Source organism: Bidens hawaiensis, unplaced genomic scaffold (genome assembly GCF_021521415.1).
Source record: "Bidens hawaiensis isolate Kalapana, Puna unplaced genomic scaffold, B.hawaiensis_p1.1 tig00041128_1, whole genome shotgun sequence".
In the NCBI taxonomy this organism is placed as follows: domain Eukaryota; kingdom Viridiplantae; phylum Streptophyta; class Magnoliopsida; order Asterales; family Asteraceae; genus Bidens; species Bidens hawaiensis.
Window position 1 is genome coordinate 120,788 of NW_027497268.1, and position 13,159 is coordinate 133,946.

At 36.2% G+C, this 13,159-nt stretch overlaps 1 pseudogene; it reads left to right on the forward strand.

Annotated features, from left to right (window-relative positions):
- The first annotated feature begins 511 nt into the window (after positions 1-511).
- LOC143592637 (calcium-binding protein CP1 pseudogene) lies at positions 512-1,264 on the forward strand (annotated as a pseudogene).
- The last annotated feature ends 11,895 nt before the right edge of the window (positions 1,265-13,159 follow it).

Sequence of the window (13,159 nt, forward strand, 5' to 3'; positions counted from 1 at the left end):
GCACTTTTTTTGGTTATATGATATTATCAGTTTGTTTTACATGACCTGATTTGACCTAATCAAACGGCTGAAACATACCAAAAAAAACTATATATATATATATATATATATATATATATATATATATTGATTTGGCCATAACTGAGCGACAGAACCCAACCAAAAATTTATTTCTATATAAATTAATACGGGCCCAAAAATATATGACCTTGTGAGAAAGGATAACTTTTTTTCAAACTCACTGAAAAATGCACGTTCTCTAAACTTTTTATTTTAATTTTAAATTTTTAGATTTTTATTAATTTAAATAAAAAATCTAATTATAATAAAAAGATAGATAAGCGGGCAAAAAGCTTCAGTGTCACACCATTTTAAATGCCAAGGATCTAAACGTTAGTTGCAGTTTATCCCTTTTTTTTTCTTTTTATTTAATTATCATAGTATATCTCATGTCATGTGGGAAAAGAATAAAACACTTTTTGATATTTACAAGTCTTCTCCTTTTCCAAGAGCCGCACATTCCCTCCTATATATACGCAACGAATCTCCGACTTTACAGGACCAAACTCACACAAACCGCGTTTTCCATCTAACCACAGACACAAAACGACAGCGTTAGTTACCATGTGTCCGACGGGGTCTTCTCTATGGCCAGCTAGAACCATCCCCGACCTCCGTTCCGCCTTCGATATCCTCGACGTCGACCACGACGGCAGGATCAGCCACGAAGACCTAAAAACATCCTACACCGAAGCCGACGACGGTATCATCGGCACGATGATGTCGGTAGCCGACTCGAACAAAGACGGGTACGTTGAGTACAAGGAGTTCGAGAAGGTGATGCAGAGTAACGCCCCCGCGTATGGCGCGGGCGTTTTGGAGGACGTGTTTAAGGCTATGGATGGAGATGGTGATGGGAAAGTAGGGTTTGGTGACCTTAGGAGGTATTTGGAAGGTGCTGGATTAGAAGTTGATGATGATGAGATTAAGGCCATGATTAGGTCAGGGGATGTTGATGGTCAAAATAATGGTGTTACGTTTCATGGCTTTTTGAAGATACTTGCGGTTTGATTATTTTTATTATTTTGATTACGTTGGGATTTGATGATGTGATGATAAAGGATGCAATTTGTGGTTATCGGTTAAACCGCCTCTTGTTATTTTTTTTTATTTGTAAAAGTTATTGAGATTGCTTAATAATCTGAGTGTTAATTCCGAAATTTGCTTCAATGTTGATTTTGATCTTGTTATGAATACTTCTAAGAATTTGAGACTTTAAATTCTTAACCGTTTGATTCATTTGGGTGTTATTCAGGAAACACATACTTTCCTTAAACGATGATTTCTATTAAAATAACAAAATCATAACATTAAAATAAAGTAACAGGCTAACAGCTAATAGGAAAATCATAGTATTAAAATAACAAAATCATAGTAATTAAAGTATCATAGTAATTAAAGTTATAACAATAAAAATAACAAAATCATAGTATTAAAATAACATACCGTAATAGATAATAGATAATTGATGATTCATCAAGCTCGTATAACATTTTTCTATAATATATTGTTTGATTACAGAATTGACACTCTCTCATTTTCTCTTTTTACGTTTTTAAGTACCATATAGATTTTAAGAAGACATAATTTTTGAAAGTCAAAGCCATTAACAACTACTCAATCCTAACACATAAATATTAATCAATTAGGACAAGGCTGTCTACGAGAATGCGTAGGCATTCATAGACCCTGTGCGATAAAATAAATGGGCCCCAATATTTGGTTTTAAATTGCGTGACGCGTTCCGATGCGTTTAGTCAAAAAAGTTTGGTGCATGATGTGCTATGCGAGCACATCACGTATCGCGACATTAAGCTAAATATCTAAACGAATACATAATAATTCAAAGAATTGAAGTTTGTTATTGTCGAAGCTCCTGACGATATTTCCACGGATTTCGAGATGAACGAACCACGTCTTGATCTTCTTCTCCGGCTGGTTGGGATCTGCAATGACTTTTTGGGGGTGTGGAGGTGACCGCTAAAAAATCTCCAGGATCTCTTGTTCACAGACACAAAAATATGGTGGTGGCTCTTATTGAGAATCACCAACCCCTAATAAGGATAATAAAAGCCTGCGCGCGAGGCGTCTTACGAGCTATAAGAATAATAAAAGCCTGCGCGCGAGGCGTCTTACGAGCTATAAGAATAATAAAAGCTTGCGCGCGAGGCGTCTTACGAGCTATATGAATAATAAAGCTTGCGCGCGTGAGGCGATTTACGAGCTGTAAAAATAATGAAGCCTGCGCGCGAGACGACTTACGGATCTATGAGAATAATGAAGCCTGCGCGCGTGGCGTCTTACGAGCTATAAGAATAATAAAAGCCTGCGCGCGAGGCGTCTTACGAGCTATAAGAATAATAAAAGCTTGATCGCGAGGCGACTTACGAGCTATAAAATGATGATAATGACTGGCCCACAAGGGCCTCCTCCGCGCAGGATGAATATCCCGGCCTGTTTTCAAAATAATAATGGAGGCACAAATGGCTAGATAATAATAATGATGTCATAGGTGTTTGTGCGGCTGAAAGCTGAACCTGCAAAAACATGTCAACTAAAAGTGGATGTATTGCATGGTTCCCATCCTCGGGCAAATTATGAGGTGTGCCCAACCTTTAAGCTTGGCGCGTGGCCTATGGGTTTATGAGGATTCCCAACCTTTAAGTTTGGCGCGTAGCCATATGGGATATTATGAGGATTCCCAACCTTTAAGTATGGCGCGTAGCCATATGGGATATTATGAGGATTCCCAACCTTTAAGTATGGCGCGTAGCCATATGGGATATTATGAGGATTCCCAACCTTTAAGTATGGCGCGTAGCCATATGGGATATTATGAGGATTCCCAACCTTTAAGTATGGCGCGTAGCCATATGGGATATTATGAGGATTCCCAACCTTTAAGTATGGCGCGTAGCCATATGAGTACAATCATGGTTGTTCTTATCCTGATTTGGATTAGACTGTTCATTTGTTATGTCGCTTACGCGCGGCCTGCGCAATGTCTCCTTTATTCTCACGCGCAGATGTGGTGCGTGAGCGTGCATGATGCGTGAGCATCTAATATGCATGAGCGTACGTGAAGCCCAATAACATATGTGATGCGTGAGCATATGAGATGCGTGAGCATGTGATATGCGTGAGCATACGTGATGCGTGAGCCTACGTGATACGCGTGAGCATGCGTGATGCGTGAGCATGTGATATGCGCCACGAGCATAGGTTTTGGCTGTCTTCATGAGCATGTGATATGCGTGAGCTGTGGCGTAGAGTAATCGCCGGGAGCGCGCATGCGACCCGCTGTGGCGTAGAGTAATCGCCGGGAGCGCGCATGCGACCCGCTATGGCGTAGAGTGATCGCCGAGAGCGCGCATGCGACCCGCTGTGACGTAGAGTGATCGCCGGGAGCGCGCATGCGACCCGCTGTGACGTAGAGTGAACGCCGGGAGCGCGCATGCGACCCGCTGTGACGTAGAGTGACCGCCGGGAGCGCGCATGCGACCCGCTGTGACGTAGAGTGACCGCCGGGAGCGCGCATGCGACCCGCTGTGACGTAGAGTGACCGCCGGGAGCGCGCATGCGACCCGCTGTGACGTAGAGTGATCGCCGGGGAGCGCGCATGCGACCCGCTGTGACGTAGAGTGATGGCCGGGAGCGCGCATGCGACCCGCTGTGGCGTAGAGTGATCGCCGGGGAGCGCGCATGCGACCCGCTGTGGCGTGTAGTGATCGCGGGGAGCGCGCATGCGACCCGCTGTGGCGTAGAGTGATCGCCGGGAGCGCGCATGCGACCCGCTGTGGCGTAGAGTGATCGCCGGGAGCGCGCATGCGGAATCCGAAGTTGATCCACAGGGAGCGATTTTGATCCGCGTTGGCGCACACGATCTAGAGATTTTGAATATCCACATCAGGTAGGTTTTATGTAAAACCAACAGATCTAATAGGATTTATAGATCTATGAATATGAAGTGTGACTGTTGCTCAAACGAACCCAGATCTGAAAAAATCATAACTAGATTTGGTATATTTCACTTAGATAAAACACAGATCTAAGGGTTTTCCCCAAAAGTTCGGTGGTATTTCTTCCTGGGTATTTCCAGATCTGGAAGTATTTTTTAGATCTACGGATTTTTGGATTTCCATAGAACATATCTGAAAGAAGAAACCGTAGACCCGAGATATTGATGAACAGATCGGAGGGCCGAGACGAGAAGCGAAGCGTGGTTCATTGTCGTCCCACGGATGGCGCCAATGTCGAAGCACGAGATGAATCTGACCTGATACATGACGATGTTTCCACGGATTTCGAGATGAACGAACCACGTCTTGATCTTCTTCTCTGGATGGTTGGGATCTGCAATGACTTTTTGGGGGTGTGGAGGTGACCGCTAAGAAATCTCCAGGATCTCTTGTTCACAGACACAAAAATATGGTGGTGGCTCTTATTGAGAATCACCAACCCCTAATAAGGAGGTGGAGACCTCCTTATATAGGGAGCCTCATGGCCACCATCATGGTACCCTAATGGGCCTAGCCCAGTTAGGGTTACCTCCACAAAACCCCCTCAGCCCAATAACATTGTATTATTCTATATAATAAAATAAGCCAAACATAATAAATTTAGGGTCGTAAAACCGGGTTTAGTACCATACCCCTACAGTTATTATGACCCGATATACATAAGCAAATGATGAGTAAGATATAAAATCAAAAGACATTATTGAGTTTTGAAAAGCTTTAATAAAATATAAATAACTTGTTGATTTTCTAGATTTTTGGAAATAACACCACTTTCTTTTTTCTTTTTTTTGGAAACTAACTTTGATGGTCTTTGTTCGGCCGCCAACACCTGATCAGCGTGCGTTAGGGTTTATAAATTTTTGGGCCAGGAATTTAACATTTGGGCCTGGCCTAATATACAAGTTTTATGTGGGTTTGTTGATAAACTGCTGGATGAGGCTAGGCTGTTGTGTAAAATATGACGGGCCCTTGCTGGTTATGGGCCTTGTGCGGCTGCACATGCCCAAAACCTGCCCTGAATTAGGGCTCAACGTTATACAAAACACCTTATGGCTCAACAAATTAACAATTAACAATTATCATTAAGGCTAAACTATAAAAATTAAGTGGGATAATAAAAAGAAAGGAAGCATAACGTGGTGGTGGTTGGCTAGTGCTGCGGTGCTTGTTGGTCGGTCGACGCAATGGTAAGTGGTTGTTGGTCGGCGTATGTTTAATATAAATTATATAAATGTATATAAATAATTTATTCTACTAAATTAGAGTTTAATATAAACAAATTTAATATAAATTTAAGCCAAAATATCCAATCAATCTATACCAAATTAATTAGTCTAAGAGAAAACTGTCAACTCGATCTACGTTTAACATATTAAAAAGGGTTATGATGATGCAAATAATTTGTCGGGCGAGTCCAACATATTAATAGTTTTAATATTATAAGAAAATGTATCGATTTATATATACATTGTTTTGTTCACCAACTTCATTTACATTGTGTATCCTTCATTAAAGTTAGTTATCATATTACCCGTCGTTACCGTCAGCGTTGAAACTGTTTTTCAGCTATAAAGTAAGTGAAGTTCAATTTGTGTAACTAGATGGGTGGTGTGAATATTAACGATAGTTGTATATGTTTCATTAAGAAAGACTTGCCTATGAATGTCAGACTAAATGATATTTTGGTTACATTTCAAAATTGTGTTGGATCTATTACATATAAACATGTAGAGAACAATGATGTTTATCTAGAGTTAGTGGTGTTGGTTGAATGATCGTAACAGTTAATTAGCATGTAAACGAATAGAAAGAATATTTAATTTTACCACCGTGTGTTTTTTGAAATCAAGGGTGTTGGTAGTCGCGTACGTAATCTATGACAAAAAAATATTGTATTACAGAAAATGACCATTTTAACTCTCTTAGAAAGCGTAAACACACCTATTTCAAAAATGTTATAATGAAGCGTTGCAACATATAATTAAAACGGTTTCCACACCGGTGTATATACTAGAAGATATTAGAAAAATTTGTAGCCGGTATATATTACATAATAACAACGGGCTGGTAACCCTTATAAAGCTTTCTTTACAACGTGCTCTTAACAATGGTAACGAACATAATACAACGTGCTGTTTACCGTTGTTATTAAAGTATTTACAACGGACAAACAACCGGTGTAATTAAGTAATTACAATGGGCTACAAACCAGTGTACCCTGTATATACAACAATTAACAAACCGGTGTATTTATGTATTTATAACGGCTTTGTAACCGGTATTTATAATTGATTTACAACGAAAAGACAACCGGTATTTTATGTTTTTACAACTTTTTTACCGGTTATTATAATGGTTTTACAACGCAATTGCAACTGGTATTTTTATGGTTGTACAACTTTTATGAACCAAGTGTTTTGTTAATATTGAACCATTACTCTATTTGATAGTATAACCGACGGTGTATGTATTTAAAACGAGCACACAATTAAAAGCATACATCCAACAGAATATATTAAGTAGCAGCCAAATATATGTGTATATATATATATATATTTACATTTAGAATTAGCATGTTTACAATTATATTTAATTTGACCAGCTTTACAATTTCTTAACTAACCTTTCCTTTTCATCCACTGATTTGTGGTAGTAATGAAAGTCTTTTAGAGTATTACGCACAAAATTTGTAATTGATTCCTGGGTACGGGAGGAAGAAAAGTTCATCGCCTAAAAGTATATATGGAAATAAAAGTTATAAAACAGTTCTTAAATTAGAATAATATATCGATCTATTAGATATAAATTACTTACAAGATGATCCTTGCATGCAATCACAAACTCGTACATGGCCATCATAACAGAGTAACCACATTCCTAATCTGAATTTTTTAGCAGGCACTACATTTAAAAGAAATAAAACTAATTAAAAATAAACAAAATTAATGAAATTGCAAGGCAATAATTAAAATATAAAACTTATGTTAGCCATTGTCCATGTTACGTTCTCTTTAACCCCCCCCCCCCCCAATGCTTCATGAATCACTTCCGTCAATTCATAATTAGTAGGTGACTTATTCTTACCCAAAGAATGTTTGATGCTTACATAAAAATGCATCTAGACGCATTGCGATGAATATAAAATAGCTAAAAATGTGATCAGCATAAATGAATTTTCTGTAGAAAATTAGCATTATATAAAATAAAAATAGAGCAATATTACAATACTGCAAAGTATAAATATACCTTGAATGATATGGAGCCAAGAAGAATTGAGCAGTTTTATTATGTATTATGACCTTGTTGATGTGCCTGACCAAGAAATCTCTATGACTCTTTATAAAACCAAGTGATATTACATCCGGTCTAATAAATATGGTATTTTCCAAGACTTTACTCCTCGCTTGTATATACAGATGCCTGTGATCACAAAATTACCAGAATAAAATTATACTTATTAAGAAAACAATTGAACAAGGTGAAAAAAATAAACAAAATCAAACTTGTGTGCTTAACCAAGTCGAAATTGAAATCTCATGTAACACCACAACTTAAGCGGAAAAGCCCGAGTGTGACGTACATATTGCTCAAAATACATGTGACACTATTAAGCAACAATATTATCATTAATTATTTTACGCATCAAATACACAAGTTCGGAGATAAGAAATACTAGAAAAACAAGAACAACTTAACAACTTGTTCATTAATTAAAATACCATAAGTTCTAATGTTTTCTTTGAGTATCATCCTCTAATAACGGTACCTGTAACATATATATAATATAAAGTCAACTAAATGAATAGTTTGTGAGTTCACACATGCCACACCCCGACCAAAGGCGGAACATGCTGGGGTGCAACGTGATTGGACAAATACACAAGACACTATTTAAAGTGTCAATATTTAACAACTCATTTGATTTCACAGAAATCATAACGTCACATAACATACTTGTTCATACAATAATCATCACAAAATATAGCAAATAAATATATTGTTCATTTTGCTAATATCTTAAAGGTCTTTGATAGCGTTTTTCTCCAAGTCTCGAGTCAGCCAAAAGTCAAACCTGTAACATTGCATAAATAAAGTTTATCAACACAAAGTTTGGTGAGAAATTCATAGTTTTGAATAAATATGTATATAATAGAAAATTCCACAACTTGTATACGAAACAATAAATAATAGCAATAATTTGGATAATGAAACCGTTAATAAGAATACATTAACGACACCTTGCTATAAGGGGTTGCCAAATAGACTAGGATTTATGAGAAACCATTAATAAGAATACATTAACGACACCTTTCTATAAGGGGTTGCCAAATAGACTAGGATTTATAGATCAACCAACCAAAAGCGGTAAACACATTAACAATTAGGCATGTAAACATAGAACACCAAATCGAGCATTTATTTAAGTAAAGTATACAATAAAGTTTGTGGTTTACGACTCAATTCTAAAGCATTTAGTTTGAATAAGATATGCAATATCACCCGCCAAACGAAAGATGGAAAACAGGATATGAAAGTACTCACTTTCAAGTATAAAAACTTGATCGGTAAAAGTCGCGAAATCGGGAGGATGGAGTCTAACGAGCAAGTCCTAAATAAAAATAAAAGCCTTGTATTAGAAAGGTTGTTTTATGAAACTTAAAATAAATGATAAGGAATGTAAGCATTTAAAGTTTAAGGTTTAAAAATTAACTATGTAAGAAATTATAATAATAACGCTTTAAAAATATATGCTTGCTCGAAACCGGGTTAAAGTATCTAACCTTAATATTTACTCAATCTATGTTAAGTAATAAGGTGGGTAAAAATGCAAGAATGCAAGTCCCTTTATAATAAAGATACTAAAACGGGTTTTAACGAGTGTTTGGGTTGTTGGTTCGGGTCTTGATAATCGGTCAAACCCAAAGTCAACTTTCTGAAATAATAAATGTTATGAGATAACTTAATAAAAATATAATAACACTTAACCAAGTATGTAGTTCTATTGTTTTAGAACTAACAACGCACGTTAAGCGAGTGTTTGGTTTTGTCGGTCCAACTTTGTTATAAGATCAAGTTGGATTCAACATTCCAAGTACTTTAATAAAATATTTAAAATCAGTTTGTAAAGTATTTTTAAATAAATATAAAAGTCTTGATAGCTAAAAACACACTTGTGTGTCTTAAGCGAGTGAAAATCGGTTTAGTTCGGTTTGGTTCGGTTTCCATCTCACACTAAGTTGATAGATGGTTTCCACATGCCCAAATATCAATTGAATCACTAGTAGCAGAAGGAGGCAAGTAACTGATTAAGGAAAGGCATGAGTTTCCCTTTTCCAAGTAAGTTATGGAAAAAAAGTGATTATTAGCTTTCACTCTTTCTCCGCTTCAAAAGGAGCCGAAGATCTTTAAAGAACTTAATACTTTTTAGACGGCCTTAAGGAAAGAAGTACAGGAGCTGAAGTCGATTCACCAACAGAGAAGGGGGTCGGACATGAATACGATTGTTTGGTTTTGTTGATCTAATGGATGTCGAGAAAGGGTTATTAGTGTTCCGTGTGTGTAATAGTTGGATCTAGTGAGCGTACTGTCTGACCTAGTCCACTCAAGGCAAGCAAATGTTTTTGAAAAGCAGATAGTTCACGGTGCTCGTTCTATAGAAAACTTGAGAAGTAGTATGCCCGGTTCACCTCACCATAAAATAAAAAAAAAGAAAAAAAGCAAAATGACAAACTTCTGTAAAAAGGTTTCATCTTCAGTGTCTAAAGTGTCTAACTTCTGTAAAAAGGTTTCATCTAAGGTGAAATAATAACTTATAAATGTTGATACTTAAGTTTTACATGTTAAAAAGTTAACAATAAAGTCTTTAAACGAAAGTTCGGTTTTCGGTTCGGATCTTGGTTCGGGTTAAGACCGAGGTAAGATTCTACAAACCCATAACCATAGAACTTATAAAAATGATTTTAGAAACTTAAATCTAACATAAAGCATGTTTAAACTATTGTTTAACAAAACTAGTTAACAAAGTTCGGTTTACGGTTTAGAGCTATTTACGATTAAATCGAGGCTAGACTCTTCAAACTCATAACCATGGAACTTCATAAAGATGATGTACAAACTAAAATGATCAGAAGTTAAGCATGGTTAATATGTATAAACAAGTTATATATATATATATCAAGGACATGAAGTCCTCCATGTAGCCTTGCCTTACAAGGCCCGAAACTTAACCAACCGAGGCCGGATAAGTAACCACCAATGGTAACAAGGGGCGTATATTATATATATGTTGTGCCATATGCTTCAAGTACAATCACAAGATAATACGTTTTCTTTCCAAGACTCAGTATTCTTACTGGTCCAAAAAGGTCCATGTGTAAGAGATTAAAACAAACAGTGGTTTTTTATTCTTTTATGGATTTGTATGAAATATTGTGTTGCTTAACCGTCAGACATGCAACATAGTTTTTATCACATACATATTCTTTGATAGGTAGACCTCAAACCAGTTGTTTCTTGGTTAGATTGTTAAGTATTTACAAATTAACATGTCCCACTCTCCTATGCCATTTGTTTCATTGGTTGATGATCTACTAAAAAAATAATGTTGCAATAGGAATTTTTGTTATCCCTATGCATGTCTACAACATAGTCATTGCCACTCCTATTTGCAGTTAACAAAGTGTTCTCTTCAACCAGTTTTTCAATCTGTTTTGCACAGTTAGAGTTGACAATTTTGCATCTTTCCTTAGTAAAGAAAGCACCATACCCTTTATCACACATTTGTGATACACTTATAAACTAAATTTAAATTTATCAATCAAATTAACATCATCAAATGTTAACTTACCTGCTTGTACTTTACCTGAGCCCAAAACATTTCATTTTTCATCATTTCCAAAGGATACATCTCCCCATCCATGTTACCTAAATTCATAGAGAAGAGATCTATTTCATGTCAGGTACTTAGAGCCCCCACTATCCACGTACCATAAACTTTCCTTTCATGTGAAAGCTTGATATGAGATCGAAGACTCACTCAAAAATAAACCTATTACAACTAATTAGATAGCGGTAAGCAGGTGTCGAACACAGAGAGTTTGTGGAAAATGTGTTACTAAGTAGCTATGAAGTTTATCTATATTAAACTAAGTGCAAAAATTAAATTCAATGATTTGGTTGTTTGATTTTAATAACAAAGAGAACTAAACATTTTAACAAGTTATAAAACAATACGAGAAAATATGTCTTCCCTCGGTTTCAGGTTTCAACAAATGATAAAATACATGTTTAACTGAGATGAACAATAAAAATATAGTTCGTGCTTATGCAACGATTGTAATAATTGATGACTAAGTACTTGGATTATAAATGCAAGGTAATCACTCAATTATCAATTAATTTGTCCAACCCCGAATCCCTCCCGATTAATCTCGATTGCTTATAGCACCAAGAACTGATTGTTAAGAATACGAACTCAACAAACTAACAATCTACTAATCAATTCATAAACACCATAATAATTAAATCAATAAGATCAAACTATTATCTTAGAAATTGCATAACGTTCAATCAACATTCATAAAGAAACCTTACAATCCGAAGGAAAACACAAAGAGAATTAGCCGAGCATGATTCGGTTCATCATCCTTTCGATTATAGTAATCATACAAATCACAAAACCAAATTAATGATTACAATCACCACAATAATGTTCTTCCACTTCAAAATTCGTCCCTAGGGTGTTCCAAAGTGTTAGATATATGAAAAGACACTCAAAAACAGAATAAAAACAAGGGAATTCGGCAGTTACTATCTCCAAACCGTGGCCCACGGTGCCCACCGTGGCCCACGGTCCAGTTATGGTGACCAGGGAAGCCACGGTACCATGGATTCCAGTGTTTTTGAGCTGGGTTGACCGCGGGCCACGGTGGATGTAACATCTCGGATTTTTCGTATTTGTATTCGTTTGAGTTTAAACCGATTCGGGAACGCAATTCGGATCTTTCAAACTATTTAAAACTTGTATTTATTGGTATTTAACTTGGTTTAAATTATTTTATAATTTCATAATTTTCATTTATGCCAAATAGTTCTTAAAAACCCTTAAAATCAGTAAAAACGTCTAAAAATCGCATTTATAAAAGTACAGGGACTATTTTTGACCCAAATCTCGAAACTTATGCCCCAAGATAAGTTATATAAGATCATAACATGTCCATTTTCTTACCTTAAATATTAAAAACGAATTTTTATTATTAATTGGTTCGATTTTGTTATTAATTGATCATTTTGTTTCATAATTCGTTTTTAGCATGCAAATCACTTATTTTAGGCATAAATTGGGTGAATTAAGCTCCAAGAAAACTAATAAAACTAAAATACATGTCCATGTACATAAACCCTTGATCAAGAATGAAATTTACAGCTTATAACATTGATTTAATCATTAAAGACCCATTCGGTTCTTAAACGAGTAAGTTACCATATTTAGATCGATTTAGTGTATCCTATATAAACATATCATTATTTCTCTACCTAAAATCATCCCTAAACCCTAAAACACTATACTCAGCCGTCACCCTCCTCAAACTCTTCGGTTTTTGCTTATTGGTTGAAGATACGTTCATAACCGGTTGACTTTGCATACGTATGGACCTTTGACTCATCGTTTCCATTGATTCTTTCACTTTCCGGGTAAGTTGTAAAGATAGAAATCATTCATATATATTCCCTAGTTAATAACCTTCAATCAATTTTGGTGGTTGAAGGGTTAAAGAACAAAATAAATGGTCAAATCGTTTAAAACTCGTTAAAGAACAAAATAGTCAACTAGTTTGACTTAACGTTTTCTCATACTTCTGGCCGGATTCAACGTTCGGTCCAGAAGACTTTTATTCTCATAACGAAATTTTAAGGCTACTAACCAAAACCCGACTTCCGACTCGCTGTTCGGATTCTGGTCAGTACTAGCTCGCTCAAACGTTTAATTCGACATAACTAGAGTTCTACTCATCCGTTTGGATTGATTCCAGCGGAATTAAGTTAGTTTTTATTTATAGTTTCATATCACAAAGTTTCAA